The 19,163-nt window shown below is 47.1% G+C and overlaps 1 pseudogene across 1 annotated transcript; it reads right to left on the bottom strand.

The window, feature by feature from the left end:
- Positions 1-1,852: 1,852 nt before the first annotated feature.
- LOC144119352 (very long chain fatty acid elongase AAEL008004 pseudogene) lies at positions 1,853-11,233 on the bottom strand (annotated as a pseudogene). The gene is made up of 2 exons (XR_013312340.1): positions 11,102-11,233; positions 1,853-4,460 (listed from the first exon to the last, which is right to left on the bottom strand). The product of XR_013312340.1 is annotated as a very long chain fatty acid elongase AAEL008004 pseudogene (transcript).
- Between the last annotated feature and the right edge of the window lie 7,930 nt (positions 11,234-19,163).

The raw sequence follows: 19,163 nt of genomic DNA, 5'->3' as shown, positions 1-19,163 counted from the left end.
TTTAACAGATGCGATCAGATCTCCGGCAGGCGATGGTAATCTGCTCTCTGCACGTAGCCCACTGTTAAAAGCAGTTTGAACAGATGCGATAAGATCTCCGGCAGGCGATGGTACTCTGCACTCTGCACGTAGCCTACTGTTAAAAGCAGTTTGAACAGATGCGATCAGATCTCCGGCAGGCGATGGTACTGTGCACTCTGCACGTAGCCCACTGTTAAAAGCAGTTTGAACAGATGCGATCAGATCTCCGCCAGACGATGGTACTCTGCACTCTGCACGTAGCCCACTGTTAAAAGCAGTTTGAACAGATGCGATCAGATCTCCGGCAGACGATGGTACTCTGCACTCTGCACGTAGCCCGCTATTAAAAGCAGTTTGAACAGATGCGATCAGATCTCCGGCAGACGATGGTACTCTGCACTCTGCACGTAGCCCACTGTTAAAAGCAGTTTGAACAGATGCGATCAGATCTCCGGCAGGCTATGGTACTATGCACTCTGCACGTAGCCCATTGTTAAAAGCAGTTTGAACAGATGCGATCAGATCTCCGGCAGGCGATGGTACTCTTCACTCTGCACTCTGCACGTAGCCCACTGTTAAAAGCAGTTTGAATAGCTGTGATCAGGTCTCCGGCAGACGATAGCGCCGATTAGGGTAAATTCACGTTCCCAGCAGGAAACATGGCAGTATCTTATAACATAACATAACATGACCCATAACAGGACCCATGGCATAACATGACCCAGATTATGGGTCATGTCACGCTAGCGTGTTGACAACACTGCGGCTTCTCCCAAAAGACTGCATCTGTAGAAGCATCAAGTTAGCTTGTTTTGCAGTTTTGATGAAAATGTAAGTACGGGTTTGTAAACTCCGTTTTTTAGCCTATCATACCCTTCAAGCTGGCTGCTTCAAATCCTTGTTCCAGTGATATTACAGTTCAATTACCGTTCGGCTGCTGAAACCGAAATAGCGTGAGAGGTAAATTTTATTATAAATTATTTAGCGGTCGTGGCGAACACCACGCTGTGATTCATGCATAGTAGTGTCTTCCGCATCTTTGCAGAGACGAAAACATGCCACCCACCAAATTAAGCTGTCTATACTCCTTTAAGGTATAAAGCGGCTCGCCTCGTTCAAGGCTGCCAAGTGCGGTGACGAAGTCGTCGTCATTGCATCAGGCAAGCCAGAATGACAAGGCCCATGCAGTGCCCTTGGCAATTGAAGAATGCACAGGTACTTGGTCCTTTAAAATGTAGCAGTGCTTCTTTCCACAGCCTGAAGTAGCATGCTAAGTTTACATCCAGGCAAACCTTTGATCGGTTGATTAAAATCTCTCCTCTCTTCCTCTCTTTACACAACGAATCTGCGGCGATCTAAAATTAGTAATTTCGCTCGATAAAATTTAAACCTAACCTTTGCAAAGCACAAAAATTCAATCTAAGAAGAGCTCGTGTGCAATACCATTTTGTGGCTCAAGTTCATATATGACCATTGGTACCATAGAATAGCTACATGCTAGCGTTATATTTATTACGATGCTTTTCTACAAACGGAAAAGTGCGAGCTGAATAATTAACGCACGCATAATATCATTTGCGACTTATTTTAATACGCTTTGATGTACCCTTACTACTTATTACAAAATTCTTCGCCTTGTGATCTTCTCAAGAGCAATATAGGACGACTGGAGTTTCTACTGAATTTGAGATGCTCAAACATATTGTCGGCATTAGTTTCAGCTATTTCGACTTCATTTCGTGTTAAGCTCTTCAGATTCGGAGGTTCCTGAACTCACCCTGCCGCTGCAGTCATCAGGATGATGATGAATGTGGATTTTTATGGTGCAAGGGCATCTATGGCCAAAGAGCGCCAAGGCACAAGGGTTTTTCGACTTCTCAAGGTGGGGTCAAAGACCCATTCCCAAGCATTTCGCCTAATTAGGCCGAACACCAGACCGGGGGAAAGCTTGTACCCATTGTATCACCGGTGGGTACCCGGTGGCACTGGGCATCGACCCCCGCAACTCTCGCATGCGAGGCGGATGCTCAGCCACTTGGCCACCGCTGCGGTAGTAGTCAAGATCGAAGGAGGTAAAAGTTATAGGTCCAATCCACCATCATCTAATGGCGTTGGCGTTGTTGGACACAATCCGCAGTCTTTAACGACGAAGGCTGGTTGGTTGAACATTATTCTATCCCACACGCCGTATTTCAGGGAAACAATGTCAACGCAGTGACCAGTGTACTTCAGTTAAATTCTGCTATGTCTAGAACAGTTGTAATGCACGCAGTTCATGCACTGTACTGAGTGTAATGTCTCAATCGACTTTAGTAGCACAAGCCTTTTAGATTCGTTGTCATTTATTATATATGTATTACTCAAGAATCCGTGATCTACGTTAGCTGAGCAATGCACTTGTTTAACACCTCCGCCCGGCTTCGCGTATCTGCTTTTTGAAAAACGAAAATAAAACGAAAGGAATGCACAAGATAAAAATGGAAGGAACAGAGACAGGTGTGAGTTGCCTACTATGCTCTGAAATGTACAACCTGCTTTCGCTGTCTCTAGCTAGCAAGGTTATCTTGGTTGAACTAGCCGCGAGCCCACCAACGCAAACACAGTCTGCAATGAGGTGAAGGTTGTCGTTCACATGTCCACCGCCGAAGGCTATAATTCGTACCAGATAACACCGTGACTTGCTTTTCCCTTGAGATTTGGGGTGGAAGACAAAAAAAAGAGCAGTTAGACTTATCTGTTCCCTTTTCTACTCTCAAAGTAAGCTGCGACGGGAGAGTCGAACCCACTTAGGTCTAGCGTGAAGCAATGAAGTGCACATTCGCGGAATGTGCACCTGCGGCAATGCACACAGCAACTGTACACCGCAAAGCAACAGACATCAGGAATGTCATCCCATTTATATCTATATTTAATCACCATAGCCCAAATACGATTATTCCACACCAGATCACGCGCAGTTATGAGTCTTACAGCACACAGCATGTACAGCAGAACATTTCACAAATACACGCGGTTCAATCTAAACATGAATGAGCCTGTGTGGGAATAAAAAGGGAGTATGCACTCCAATCCCAGGGGTGGATTTGCCAATAGTGAATATTTACCGTTGGGAACAGAAACAGGTTTCCTCTTGAAATCATGCGAAGTTCTAACACTTACGAAGATTTTAGCCAATGTGTTGATCGGCTCTAATTCCTGATTTCAAGAACACCTCTTCCTCGTTTAATAGCCTCATTTGATTGCGGACTGGATCAAGTTTCTATGCTTAGCGGTAGAAATATGCCTACGGTGCACAGAGTAAGCATTCAGCATATTTAGTGGGCGAAATATACCGCGGGACACGGCCTGCGTACCCTGTTCTTAAAAGTCAGTGCGCCAGAGGGCAGCTTACTCCCGTGTTGCTCCCATATTGGTTAATTCCTGTTTGGAGTGCACAACACCAGCATACACTGGTTACACTAGCCCGAGATAGACAGCTAAACAACCCTGATACAGTTTGCAAATACGAAGGAAGTTACAATACAGTAAATCATTCATTCAATCTTGCCATTCACAACTATCTCAGCGGCCCTGCCGTCTCCACCCCTAAGGCTGGCTGGAACCGCATATGTGGATTTGACGCCGTAAGTCTTGACATAAAAGTTTACAAAGAGGCAGAGAATGAGGAACGTCTGCACGTTGCCCATTATTATCAGATGTCTTGGGAAGCCACAATCCACGAACAGTGGTATGGACAAGTGTACCATAATTAATAAAAACTGCACGATCTGTAGAGCGGTCAGGTACTTCTTCCACCAGAGGTACTTCCGTACTGCGGGACCTAGCGTCGCCAAGAAATAGTAGGAGTACATGATGAGGTGCACGAATACGTTCAGGCACATGCTAAAAGCGGGCTGACCTTCTGGTGCGAAGAGCGTGAAGTACCACACGTTGCCGGCCACGATCATGTGGTGCAGAACATGCAGATGCGTAACATGGGTGAACTTTTTGCGCAGTACGAAAAACACCGTGTCCAAAAGGTCTAGGTATCGAAAGGCGATATAAATCCATCCCGTGCGGTAGTAGTCGCGCATCTCGTCGGTCATGAATCCCGTGATGCCCTGGCACCAGAGGTTGTAGTGGCCGCCCGGAAGGTAGGTGAACTTTAGGACCAGGCAGAGGAACCGCATGCCAACGGCCACCAGAATCAAGTTGTATATGCGCACGATGCTGAGGATTTTGAAGGGCTCGCGGTTCTTCATCCATCGGGGGCCGGCAACCTTGACGAAGTACAAGTACGACGCAAGCACCGTGAACATGAACAGGGGGCTCGTCACCACAGGGTAGTCCCGGGTTCGGGGATCGCCCATCTGCCGGATGTGCTCGGATAGCGTGAAGGGGTTGATGCTGAGCTTCATCGTGGTGCTAGTGCCGTGATGCGCGATGGCGGGAGAGTTGTGCTGCGAAGCAAGCAAGAATGCAGCATTAGTTAATACAAGCGTTCAGGTTAGGCTAATTGTATTCCTCAGTTATCAGACCTCGTAACTTGCACCAAAGCACCCGAATGCTTCATTCCAGCATAAATCAATAAAGTGAATCGTTCTTATCGTGGCGGAGGGAAACGCTCTTGAATCGAAGCTGTAGCACATGTTCAGCTTTCTTGGACATGACGTTTATCTGCGAGGAAACTGTAGAATATTCTAACACAATTACAGACATGTTGTACCTAACCAAAACCTAAACTTCGCCTTAAGGGTATGACGGGATAGCATTTATCGGTCCGTCCAGCGGTCCGTGGTCTTCTTTGCGCATGTAAAGAAGCCTGAAGAAGCAGAAACAGAAGTCCCCCTTGGAAGAAACGCCAACCCGTGGGTAAGTGCGGCAAAGCAGGCAGAGACGGCAGCAGAAACCAGGGCCCCCTTGGAGACACCCGAACGGCGGCACCAGAAAGTGAGCGAACAAACGGCCACCAAGAGCAGGCGCTTTTAATTGGCAGCGACACAAAGGGGAGCCGCGCGGTAGACAACAAACGGCGCTTCTGCTCTACATTTGAGGGCCGGCGAGCGGTCCCTCTCCCGAACTCCGGAAGTCGGCCAACGCGCAAGCGGCGAGGGGGGGGGGGGGGGGGGGGGGGGACGTGTCCACCAAGCAGCCATGCGCGCGGCGCTGGGGGGGGGGGGGGGGGGAGGGGGGCGTCTTGTGGACACTGAGGGGAAAAAAAGCGAGCGGACGAGGCCAGTAACAAAAGAAGAGTCCTCGAAAAAAGGCGTGTGTAATCTTTCCTGAATACAGCCAAAGTTTTTCTTACCGTAATTCTGTTTCTGTCCCCGTGCGATTTATGCGTCATAATTCGAACCCTAAAGTTTACATTTCAAAGTTGTAGTATTATCGTTAGATTGAAAAGCTACTATAGAGTATCACTTCGGAAACACGGACACTGTACTTCCTTTAAAAATAAGATAACGCTTAAACTACACTTAACAGTGCAGTGCTATAGCATTAGATATCCCTACAGCCGAAGTGCTCCCGTTATGTCACGTAGATATTGTCTACGTGCCTATACCGGGGGATTTTTAAAACTTCACAGAATTTGACTTTTAGAATTGTGAGAAATGCTTCGGTATGGTCTGTTGAGCAAGATTTTGCAGCAAGGCGAGCATTATGTACCTCGTACGGGTCAATACTAAAACGAATAATAAACTAAATCTAAGGAATGAACTTTTTAGTTTTGGTTTTAGGAGCCAGGTTATATTGCGAAATTGATGCTCGTCAACACGGATGGTGTGCTGTGTTTTAAAATTTTCTTAATCAGCAGTGTAGTTCTTAATATCGAGCATCAAAAATGCGCATTTCAAACCTTGCTGCTTGCTGAATTGGCTTCCCTATTTACCTCCTTATAATATGGCGTCTCTGCGCATGCTATCGTCGCCGAAATCAAGTTAAAATCAGCATCCCCAGCTTGACCAAGTGCGCTCGTATTTGATGCATTAAATGTGCAGAAGATGCCATTTTATTAAAAAAATGAGGGAATGCCAACTCAACGAGCTTTTAAATGTGTATTTTTCACGCTTAATATTTCTAAACACATTGCCGATCAATGAATTTAAAAAACGGGCCTGACCTTCTATGTCAACAGCCGTCAACTTCGCAATATAACCTTGCAAGCTAGAATGAAACATAAGTGTATTCAATAATTTGAGTGATCAATCGTTTTATTATTCATCCATACGAGGTGCGCAATACCCGCCATGCAGTACAATCCAGCTCAACTGACCGCATGAATGTTTCTCTCAGACTTTCTACAATAAAAATTTTAACGTTTTATAAAAAAATCAACATGTATATGCGGTATTCGACATTCTCTAATTTGTATTCACAGATCGCGGCATAGTCCTCATACTATTCGCGGTGAAGTGGTTCAGCCGTTAAGTGATGCACCATGGACACGCAGGTGATTATTTCCAACATAGCCACCGCTTTGGCTCTTGAGACACAGGTTGCTCTTCCAGAGCGACTTCTCGCAACCAGTTATTAACTTAACTCCACCTGCCAGAGTGAGCAGTTTACTTACAATGCGCTGGGCAGGTTTCCACCTGCCACAGTGGGCAGGTTCGGATGACGTCCCAAGATCACATCTTGGGATTTCTGTGGGGACATTTCTCTCACGCCACCGTCAACGACGAGGACCTGCCGTCTAGGTTATAGTATTCAGTGTCGTTCCCACCTTGGCGGGCGCCAGTTAAATTAATGTCTGGTCGCGAGAGATTGCTCGGCAAGAACAACCTGGTTTTCAGAAGTCCCACCAGGGGTCTTGCTTGATATAGCCACCTTCCGGGGCAGTGACGCATGGCTAATCCAGTGCACCATTGCCCCAGGAGCTGCATGAGAACTCGCCGCGATCTGTGTATTTAGAGAGGGACGAATTCCGCATAAATGGGCGTGTAGGCGGAACCTAAGCAACACACAAGTAGTGCTTTCACGGAAGGAATCTCTAATGCGATCGCATGGTACGCTAAATGGTCCGTTAACGTTATGTGATGGTGAAACATTGAACAGTATACGTGTCTGTAAAGTGATACGCAGAGTACACTAGGGCGCTGAAAAAAACCAATAACGTTATCGTGTCATACGCTTAAGGCGGAGCTTACTTGTCCCCTTAAGTTTCTGGTTGCTATCGTGGAATCGCACTACACGCGAGAAATTGGGTTCATAGACATTGTCCCCTTGAAAAATGCGCTTGCCCAGAATTTCTGAGTGTGATTGCTCATTATGGATGTCTTGGGTCCGAAACTGCTGGCATAACATGTCCTGCAGAAAGACACCATATTAACGTGAAGACTTCTTGCTTAATTACTTTCGTTATTCATGTTTTAGCTTCTTGGAGTAGGTAGGTTTGCCTGATGCGCATAAGAATATAAGGCATACGAAAGAATGAACTCTCAGAAGTGTCTATATTGTAGGTCATGACGCGCGCGAAAAACATTGACAGTGTGTTTAAGAAAGTAAAGACACTGCTCCGTTTACCTTGTTTTGGAAACGACTCCATTACCTCAGGGGACATAGGGCTAAATTTTCACCAAGTCACATGGCCTGACCCTTCAGTTTTCGTCTTGATTTCAGCTAATAGGCACCCAACTAACATTTTCACCCTAGCCCGCTGAGCTGCCTTTTGTTCTCCTAAACAGACACTAATGACAAAAGGGAGTTGGCCTGTATCGACAGACTGCCACATCCTAACGACAGAAAGACCGCTTTCATCGGAAACAGAGAATTTATAGGCCAGGAAAGACGAAGATACGACATGCGGCAGTTGCCAACAGTGGCCGAATTTATTTCATTTCATTTTCCACCTCTTGATTTCTCCATGAGTTATATTGGAAGGGGCGTGTAATATAAATTAGGGGGGCACCTTAGCTCCGCCTTAATGCTCCCTTCAACGGACTCTCTTCATGCGCAGACACGTGCACCAATCAACTTAATTAGCGCACCAAATCACATGATATGATATGCCGCGTGGTACATTCATCAATGATCGCCTGGCGTCGTCTACTATTAGTACGCTTTGAACCATACCTGATCACTAATTGAGTAAAATCAAATCCTCCATATACATCACTACGATGCCATCGGCAAGTGAACACGCCTAGCGAGTAGCATGTCTCACTCGCCGCCAAACATTCACAGGTTCGTATCCCGAGAAAAATTCGATAAATATTTCTTTGATCGGAAATAATTTACATTATAAAGTTGCATCATTTGTGATATGACGTGACCTTAAATTTTCAATAAATGTAATGTTTTATTTCTTTAACTCCACAGATATGCGGGTGACGTCACGCCAGAGTGTCACTGTACAACGACGCCACTCTTAAGCTGAACGGGACCCTTCACTCTATCGCGTTAAGAGCTTAACAAGGCATCTTTAAACACTTACCACCCTAGGTAAAACACGGCAGTCTAAATGTGCATAGATTACGCGCGGACAGGAACTAACAGGTGAACAAATTTAATGCAGTACATAACCATATAACAGAATTTCAATTACGCACAGAAATGAAAAAACGAAGACACGAAAGGATGTGCACTGAAGTAAATATAAAGTGTTGCGTAGTGGAATCAACAAAACAGGCACATGAAAAAAGAAGCCAAACAACCATTTCTGGATAATAAAAATTTATCCACACAGAAGGATGCACTACACTCCAACAGAGAATTATTTTCAAGCAATTATTTTACTCAGGTGTTTTAATGATGATCGTGACACGCCAACATTGTGTGCTACAAATTTGTTAAGGAGGCGTGGGAAAGTGTTTTATATGCTTAGAAAATCAAAGTTTGTTCTTCAGGTTCGAAGGTTTCTTAGTTTAAGTTTTCGGCTCCGGTAGGTCAGTGCATTTGGTGTGACCGTGTGGTGTCTAACCATGTGACGTTTGTCGCGGAAATGAACAGTGTGAGCCCTAAAATCAAGACTGTATACAGACAGTAATGCACGTTTCTGCAGAGAACAAACGCTTTGCTTATTAACTCTAGTGATTGTTCCCCAGACCAAAATGCATGCGCCTACATTGATTTTTTGGCGCGGATGTCAGAGACTACACAGCACTGCCATTCACTTCACGACGATGGTGACCCGTCCTTCTCCGTGTAAAGGTGACGAGTTTGAGTCTTAAATCTTGTTTTCTTGCTGATAAATGAATATTTTCCAAATTTTCAGCATCAAGATGCCTCGAAAGAGCCGTGTATTCAAGTTTTAGTGAGAACAATAAGTGGATAAAGTTGTCCTCTGTCTTTTTAACTTGACCCGTATTGTTTCCTCTCAACAGCTAGCTGCGTTCTCTTAAATCTCATTTTAAGCCTTTTTGTTAGCCTCCAAATTTTTGCTCCAGACGAGAGTACTGGAAAGGTACAACTGTTGAATGATTTCCTTTTGGTAGCTACGTGTAAGGGCCGAATGATTTCCAATTCCTTCTTCAAGCGATTTGATCCTCATGACCCAGATCTGTGCTGTAGTCAGATACAGCTTATCTGGAGTGCTTCCTCGCGAATTCCAAATAGGCGGGTGTTAAACATTTTGTTGCTGCCTTTTGGTTTGTAAAATTGTTATGACGAGATCAACTCATAAGCGTAAAGAATGTTGATTTCATTTGGCGCTGAGAATGATTAGTGGAGTAATACAGCACACACCGGGTCATGGGCTGTTGTTTGAAATTGCTCTTTCTTTGTCCTGCACTATTCGTGCAAGTATTCCAGCAACACTTCCGATTCTTCGCTGCCTAACGTGAACTCTGTTTCCGTTTCTACACTGTTGGGCCCCATAAGTGAGCGCTGAGGGTCTAGTTGTGATGGCATGATTATAAAAACACAACACTACGCGGGGGCAGGACACAGAAGAGAAGTAAACTGCGGTGCTCGTCCTGTCAACTACTCTTCTGTGTCCTGCCCCCTGCGTGGTTTTTTTTTTATAATCACTGTTGAACCTTCCAACTTTTCTTTCTCGACATAGTTTTTAGCACTTCCTTCCGTTTTTTCAGCGCTTAGGCCACACCATGCTCTGCAATTCCCCTCTTAGTTTTCTAGCAGTGCGATACCACCCGGAAATCGCAGGTTATTAAACTGTTGTCCGTAAACACTCATCGCCTGTTCTTTGAATCCAACCCGCTGACATCCTCTTTTTACGGCGGAGGTCCCACGCTTGCGAGGCCACTGGCCATTTTTCACTATAGGCGATCTTTATAGCTCCTCTTGAAAACGGTTGAAAAGAAGTATTAGCTCATTAGAAAGAAAAATTATTTAAGTTTCTTCGGAGTGCGTTATTAATATCAATATTTCTTGATACGCGTTCAGTGAGCAAGAAGCTTACAGCAAGAAACAACACTTTTGTTTGATTTGCCTGCTTGTGTGCAGTGATTACGAAAATTGCTACGCGAAAACGAGGGCGGCTTCTGCACTTTCTGAACGAAACGTTAATCTTGGTAAAGAAGTAGCGGTTGTTGGCTACAGTGCATCTTTATTTAAAATAGTTGGTCGAAATAGACCGAAGATGAAAAAATGTAGCTTATCAAGGCCTAGTAGCTTGCCGTGTAATGAACAAAATACATTTATATTTGGCACAGTTGCGGCATGTGCATATTTGAATTGGCGTGCAAACCTTCTTTAGGCTTCTTGGAGCAGTTGTTTAGTTATTGTGATTCAAACTGCACCGGTATCCGGAAACTGCGACCTGCAGTGGTCTCTCCAGTCATTGCTGTTGACAACGCTTAGCAGTGAAACGTAAATGCATTTATATTTTCAATGAGCTTAAACTTAATTTTATGTCATAAACGGGGGAGTATACAAACCGCGCAAACATTGTGAAAAATGGCCAGTGGCCGCGCAAGTCTGAAACCGCAGTCTTAAGCATGCATTAAACAGCAAGGAAGAGACTGTCCACTTCGGCCGCATGACCACTGAGAACACATTATCGAGAAATGATCACTTACCGGTCCAAGTATCCCCTACGCCTCAGGCAGTAGCAATCTGTTTCAGCAGCACGTATAGCTCCACCTCGATCGCTTTAATTTCTTCATAGGACTGGTAAAATACTAATACGAAGTGTACTTACCTCACACAAAGCTCGGAATGGCGATGCCGTATCAGCTCGTCGCGCCCGCTTCTTCAGGCACTCTACGCTGTGGGACTCGGCGGCACGGAGACCAGCGTTCTGCGGGGCTTTTTAGAAGCGAGAGCCTGGTTAGCGGACTCTGCAGAGTGAAGGAAGCTGTAGCACCACTTGCACGCCACTCTTGAAACAGGCGCTTGTCACGCGCAAGCGCGTGCTTCCACTTACTCATTGTATACAGCGCGTGTGGTGTCTTTCTTCACCGTGAATACGACTCCCTTGTTAAGCCACCGGATTCCTCATTGTGGCGACTTACGCGGGCCTCTGGGGTTTAATTTGGCTCTCTTTATTCTTCCCCGCGTTGTTTTCTCTGGCTGCTTTTATTGTTTCCTTCTCGAGGCCGGCAGACGAGCGCGAGGCCGTGAGCCTGTAGTCGTGTATTCCCGCATTGTTCGCCACGCTCTGTGCAACATAGGTGTTGCCGTGGGTGACATCCCACTGTCCTCACAGTCCCAGCTCGATAAGAAGTCGAGGCACTAAAGCTGAACGCGCGCTTTAAGCATGCAGGGAGGCATAAAATCAGCAATGAAAAACGACTGGACAACGAGGTAAGAAGAACTAAGTCTTGAGGAGGACTTGAATCTGGTGCAACTTTGAATTTTATCTGTTTATCTACTCTTCCTGCGCATACACTTACGCCATAAGTGGCAGACTTACCCTTTTCGGCCAGAACTGGTGGCATGGCATTATTATATTTTCGCTTTTCGGAGAAAGCCGCATCAAAACTTCCTAATTAGGATAGAGCTGAAAGGAACACCGTTTGATAACAACGGGCTATGCATGGCCCGCACGGCTTTCTAAGACATCGCTGACTAATCGAAGCTATAAAAGAAAACAGCCTTTTCATTGTTAAGCCGTGTAATACAAGACTCCGCCGGGCCATACTTAGCCCGTTTCCTCTGGCACGTTTGGCTCAGTAGGGCAGTAAAATGAGCTCTTTATTGCCTCGCTGAGTCAGATATTCCATACGAATAAAAACTCTTACACTTGCAATTTTGTGTTGTAATAAATGTCTCCCGGCGGAATACAAAATATTTGTAAACAGCTGCGAAATTCTGCATACGTCTTGTGCTATACCGAAAAATTTCAAAGACGCCTATATCAAAACGTTTCCTCCACAAGGTGTCTCAAACATCTGTAGCACCATTTTTTTTCCCAAACATCTTTAAAACGTCTCATTCAAGAACATGTGAAGAAAGCTTTGATTTAAGTAACTGGAAGAAAAGCGGAAGCGTGGAGGCTAATGAAAAGGGTTGAGCTTAAGAAGTTAAGGACAACGCAGCGGGCTATCGAGATAAAAATAATAGATGTAAGGTTAAGAGACCAGAAGCAGAAAGAGTATCCGAGGGAAGAATCGCGGGCTAATGACATCCTAGTTGAATTCCAGAGGAAGGAATGGGCTTGGGCAGAGCATGTCATGCGAAGGCAAGATAACCGCTGCTACAAGAAATTGACGTTGTCCTGCATCGATAGAATACCAGCTCCTGGTCACAAAAACACCACTCTTAATGAATAGAATGCTGTTGTAAGGTAGAAAAGAGCAAGAACCAAAATACAGGTATCGCCGCCATAAACGTGATGATGTCATAGGACAAGAAATTCTCCGAATCTCTGAGGCTGACAAAGGAAGGTTGCGCGGTTGAATATTGAAGTAAGTTTTGTTTTGAAGCCGATAGCGCACTTTTATCGCACAAGGAAGACCGACAAAAGACAATATGATCGTTTTAAGCAAAAAAAAAAAACAGTACTTGGCGGCGCCACAGCTGTACGGGTTAGTTTCCGTATGTATGGCGCTACACGACTATGCGCTTTGCGTGCCCACGTAGTTTTTTTTTGACGCGCTTCGATTTCGTCGCGCCTCTCTCCAAGTGCTTGTTAACGTTTGAGACGTTTGAAGGAGCGTACTAAGGCTGGTCATAAGGTCGCCACAGTCAATGAAAAACTATTATGGCAGGATGGTAGGTGACCTTACAAGGCAGTTAGCAGTATAAACTACTTTTCAGCACAGTTTAAACAGCCAGATAAAAAACCAGAGTCACTTAGGCACATAGCGCGTTATAAAGTTCCAAGGGTTTATACACATTATGGCAAAGGACACGACAGTTCTATATACCCTACCACTTTAACAAACTACCTGCAAAGCTGTTTGATTGTGATTCATTGACGGCTGTGAAATCTGGACTGCAAGCGTGGTTTGAAAGTTTTAAAGAAAGGAAATACTGAGTTGCTTTCTAATTTCTATCTTGTTTGTGTTCTATTTATTAACTCCAAATTTTCTTTGGGTTACATAATTATCAATCGCTAAATTTGTTGACTGAACTATATGTAATATTTCGGCTTTGTGTTATTGCTAATTTTTTTTTCTCCTTTTTGCATTGTAAATTGTGCAATTTCAGCGTTTTGTATTGACCGCATGCTGTTGTGACTGCCGTGGCCCGCCCACAAGCGCTTGCACTTCTGCGGGCACACGCTATGTACTGTATATATATATCTTGCAATAAAATTCCTGTATTCCTGTATTCCTATTCCTGTAAAAGGACCTTGTGTCTACGCACTCTCGCCCGGCGAAACATTCCCGGTTGTGCTAGTCAGTTTCGAACTACTGAACGTAAATCGCTCCTTAGAGACGGGAGACAAGGTGCAAGGCAGTTAAGAAAAAGAGATTTCGAAACAGCCGCAACCGAGACTGCACGCTGCTCCAGTTCATTTGTTTCGGCTCCACTCAATAAATTGCGCAGTTGGGCGGAGCTGTTCTATTCGTGACTTCGGCGGATTTAATCCATTCACAACACATCTGAAGGTACATACAAGTGGGCGCCAGAGCCAGAGCCAGTGGACCCCGTACATCCGGTTACGCACAGGGTGCACGGTTTCGTGTACTCTGCTTTACCGTTTTGAGCGCCCATCCTTTTTCTGTGGCAAAAAAGTCTCGCCCTTTGCAATCATGGGAAACCTCCTCGACGCCTCAGGCTACATCGTGCAACGGCGCCGTTCAAGGAATCATAATGCATTGGCCCTAAAGCCTCGGACAGCCTCCGATGCGCGCTATGCGCCGACCTTGTCCTAGCCCCTCGTGACTCCCCGCACTGGGTTACATTTAATTAGCAATGGCTGCTCACGGCGGAAGAGGGAAACAACCCGCCGGCGCCTAACCTAACCGTTGTTGTGCAATAGAGGTGGTCCCGTTGCGCTCGCCACCCGTTTTGTGACTGAGCGCTGCCAGCTCTCGAGTCGGTAGCGAAGACTCCTAGTCAGGCGTCGGTGCGAATTAAAAAAAGGGATTTTATACATTATGTACAACGCATTATACAGGACGAGATCGGCACGGGGGCTGAGAGCTAACAGCAAACGCGACTGTTCTCGCACAGCGACGTCCGGCGAGACTCCCACGCGTCACACATCTCACTCCACACGTTAGCGGCACTCGGCTTACGGTGGGTCGGTCTCTATAAATCGGTGTCTCTTCAGGCGGCAGCGTTGGGGCTCATAAAGCCCCGAGAAACTGTTGTCACTCAAACGGCCCAATACAAAGCCAGCACTTCACGGACGTCCTAGAGGTCCAACCAGCGACCGCGCTGCCACCCGCTTTAAGTTTTCCGCTCGCGGTGACTTTCAAGGGGAAAAGGAAACCGGCGCCTCGCTGTCTATAGCAACTTGCTGCACGTTTGGACATGTCGCTCGCCAATGCTTCTCCAATGGGCACCGCTGTCTAGCGGAGCAGCATCTTGGCTTGTCAAGGGAGCGTTAGTGCTGTTTGCCTTGCGGCGCAGCACCGGGCTTCTCCAAAGGGCGTTCGCAGGAGAAATTTTGCATCTTGTAGATTTGGAATCCGGGCTGGTTGTCCGGGCACAACAGCATCCCCGCCATCAGATAAGGCGCCGGTAATACGAGCTGCTTCCAAGGGGTTTGGGTGCTAGGCGCGCACGTTCGTCAGGCTCTTCCAAGTTCACGTACAGTGTCCGGACGCCAGGTAACTTGACGGGCCCAGCTCCCACTTGCCGGGCCAGGATAGCTGCTCACAGCGTTGTCGTCATGGCACCAGCCTCGCTCGGGTCGTTCCGATGCCCTTGCTTTTGGCTACTGGTCATGGTTGGTCGTTCTGCAGCTTGCAAAACCGACCGGCAAAAAGCAACACCCAACACGAGCAAGTGCCCTCTGGCTCCCGTCAAACACCAGACAAAGTCATAATCAAAATCAACCTAACTAAATTGATGTCCCCCTTTTTCTCCAGCTGCAACAAGAGGCAAGCGTATTATCCGGTACACAAGGTTCAAACAGCAATCTTCCAAATTATCGACACACCAAAATACATTAAACAATAATAATAAAAGAAGAATGGTCCCCTAGAAATCATTTGGACCGAAAACACACTACTGAGGAAGCAAATGAGGTTATTCATTTTTTCCCCGATCTTCGTGCGACCAAGACAGGTTGTCCCTATGTAAGAGCAGGTAAGTAACTAGGAGGTAACTGAAAGAAGCGACGCCTAGAATGCGCGACTTAGAGCATCTGCGTTCGCGTTCAACCTTCCCTTCTTATAACGGGTAACCGAGGATGTGCTGCTGGAGGGTCATGCTCCACCTCAGCAAACGGCCGCATTTAGACGACATGTTGTTTAACCAAGTTAGACGGCAATGGACCATTTCCACAACGAACATAGAACCGGAGACATAACAAGCCAGCTTCTGAACTGCCCAAACGAGGCAGGCGCACTCTATCTCATATGTACTGTATGTCTCTTCCCTACAACTTAGTTTGCGACTCAAATACAAAACTGGTCGTTCATGATCCCTAGCAGCTTCTTGGCATGGCACCGCTCCCGTGCCACGATCACTCGCATCACACTGAATGATGAAACATTTCGAAAAATCTGTTGCCGTCAGGACCGGCTTATGGCTCAATGCTCGCTTCAGCATTTGTAATGCATTTTCTTCGAGTCTCGCGCCATCTTAACGGGCTCCGACTTCCGAAGCGCGTCTGTTAGCGGGCTGCAAGGTCAGAGTAGTCTCTCACATAGTGTTGGTGATATCCAGTTAAACCTAAAAATGCCCTTATATCCATCTTAGTGGTTGGCCGGGGATAGTACACAACAGCGGCTACCTTAATGTCGGAAGGTCTACGCCGGCCGCGCCGCATCACATGGCCCAAATAAGTCACTTCACCACAACCTAGGAGACATTTAGCTGGTTTCACAGTAAGGCCTGCCTCTTTCAGCCTGCTGTAAATGCGCAAAGCTTGCCCCTTTGCCGCGACATACTGGGATGCTTAATAAAGGTGAAAAGGTAGAATCTCCAGGAGCTCACGCCAGCTACCTAAGCTACAGTGGCCAACACAGGCCCCGCTCGCGGTTCCGTGTCTGCGGACACTAGCCCTAACAAATAATGCAAGTAACATCACTTGCGAAACCACGTAACAAAGCTCGCGTAAGTAACCCAAAGCATACACGAGGCTTCCATTATAGAGACTACGCCACAATGGTCCATAAGTTACTTCGCTATACTTCCGCGCAACAGCGGACAATCTCACAATGAGGAGCGCAGCTAAACCTGTGCACAAGTGCATGCTGCAAACCAATTTGCTTCGAACCTCAACATAAGCGATGCCATGGAAAGGACAAAACATAACAAGATAGCCGCGCGGGTGAGACTGCAATTCACAGGGGGAATTGTTACCGCTACAAGGAACTCATAATGGAGGCAAGTTTCGCAGCATGAATTAAACGCGCACAGAAGACAAGGAACAAACAAGACAGGACTGTGCTGCACTTCCAACTGATATTATATGAAAAAAGCTCGACGTTTAAATACATTCTGTTATCTTGAGGTGAAACCTAATCAGGGACCTGCCCTGCAGCCCCCTGAGTTTGCTTTCCCGCGAGGCACCGTGCAGCGGCGGTCTCCCCTCGAGGCTGAGCGGATTCCCTTGTCAGTTAAATTAACTGGCAAGAGAGGGCGCCAGCGTCGCTGCGCGGGAGACTGCTGAAGCCTGCCCGCGGGAGATGGGCTCTCTTGGGGCTGGGATAAGCGCCGCGATCGGACGCGTCGCTCGCGGCTCCGCTCTTCGCCGGCGGGGCGAAGAAGCGACGGGGAGACAGGCTCCCGTACTCGTCCCGTCCGGCCTGCGGAGTTTATATCCCTTGCCCTAGCGCGGGCGAACATTCGCTCGGAACCTTGCTGGTGAGTCGGACGACCTTGATTCATTAGCGTACCTTGTTGCTAGCTGGCGTTATTGTTTCTGTAGCAATAAATGCCTGTTTGTGTCAGCCAATGTGTCGTTCCTTTGTTCCCCCAGAGCGAGGCCCGCCGTGGTCGGCGAGCGCTCGGTAGCGTACGCGATCACGGGGTGGGGTCCGGGCGGCTTTGAACCGTGTCAGCCGCGATTGAGTGGGGAGAACGTACTTATCTCCCCAATTCAACCCCACAACCTTCGTTACACATTTTGTGAACTTTGTAGCACTGGAAATTATCCTAAGACCCGGTTCCATCGATACTCCCGGTAGTAATTGCGGACAAGAGCGCTCACTGCAGCGCGACGACAGCAGTTCTTGAGTGTTCCACATCTATGCCCGTAAGTGAAATAACGAGCGTCAAAACGCCAGCACCTGCGATGACTTGACTTATGGGCCAGGTTTTCTCTAGCTGCTATGTAAAGTCGAGCCCACTTATAACTGACGGTCACGGGGCTGGCGTTCGTTGTATCCGCCGTTCATAGGAAGTGTGATTCCGCATTATCCAAAGTATGCTGCAAAGTCAGCATTTTGCATGCATTATGCAAAAAATGGAAAGTCAGTAAAGGTGGCGTTTATTTCTTGACAATATTCATTAGGCACGTTAGCTTCTGTTATGAAAGCGCTTTCCAAGCTCTTCAGTGCGATCAAGTGCTTTCTAGTTTTTTAACGTGCACTGGCATTGCACAGTACACGGGCCTCTCGAATTTCGCCTTCATTAAATTCGACCGCCGCGGCGGGGATCGAACCCGCGCCTTTAGAGTCAGCAGCGGAGCGCTTCGGCCACTGATAGCACTCAGAATATGTATGGCCAAGCAATGTCATTCACGAAAATGCACGCATTGTGCAAAGGGCTCTTTTGATCCCATTCAATGATGCCTGAACATATCCTCGGGTAGGTGTCGTGTCCAACGCACGCAATGCGAGGATGCTGAGCACCCAGCCGAGTTGGAAGTCCCAGTCGTGCAGCGGCGCCGAGCAGTGAAGACGTCAATTAGGTCGATAATTGCGAACTTTCTCTTTGTGGAACACACGTTCCAGATATATGTATGTGGGGCTTTGTGTTCCCCCGCGGCCACTGGCATACCAGCCTTCTCATTTCCAACCTAATCTGCAGTGCGTCCGAAACGAAGGCATTAACCCCAGAGCGCAGGCCTTAAAAGAGCGTGCCATAGCTGCTCCAGTCCGGCCGTGCACCGTTGTACGTCAGGGGTGCAGGCGGCGAAGCTTCGCTACCTGCTCCTGGATGAGGCACAGGATCGAGGGAGCGAAGGGCGGCGTGTACTCCTATGCGAAATAGGCAACAGTGACTGATCGCCGCTGAGACCACCAAAGGCAATCCCGACAAGAGACTCGTCAGGGATGTGGTAACAGAGTGTAAAAGCCGGATCTTTTTCCGGGATTGCCTAGAGGGCTATCTCGGGGAGCCCAGATTTTCATCAAAACATAAGAGCCGGCTCTTATTCCTCCGACGCCGCGACAGATGCGCCGAGGGGCGCCGGGATCCCGTTCGTCTACGGAGGCGGGCCGCTTAGCGCTCGCAGCCCCCATAGCGACGGCTAGCGGCAGCCAGATAGCGGCTGCGGGCCGACAGCGGCTGCACCTCATAGCGGCTACCGATTAGCGGGCCGATAGTGGCTCGCAAACTGGGCCTGATTACGCTATCGCATTTTGCTCCTAAAGTTGAATCTTAAGCGTCCTTCAACTTTTTTTCACATTGATACTTACCTTACAAACCCGTATTAAATTTTTTCTTTTGTATTTTCCCTCTTTTTGTTT

The sequence above is a fragment of the Amblyomma americanum genome, chromosome 2, assembly GCF_052857255.1.
Source record: "Amblyomma americanum isolate KBUSLIRL-KWMA chromosome 2, ASM5285725v1, whole genome shotgun sequence".
Classification (NCBI taxonomy): domain Eukaryota; kingdom Metazoa; phylum Arthropoda; class Arachnida; order Ixodida; family Ixodidae; genus Amblyomma; species Amblyomma americanum.
Note: the sequence above shows the minus strand (reverse complement) of the source record. Positions and strands in the feature narration are given on the sequence as shown.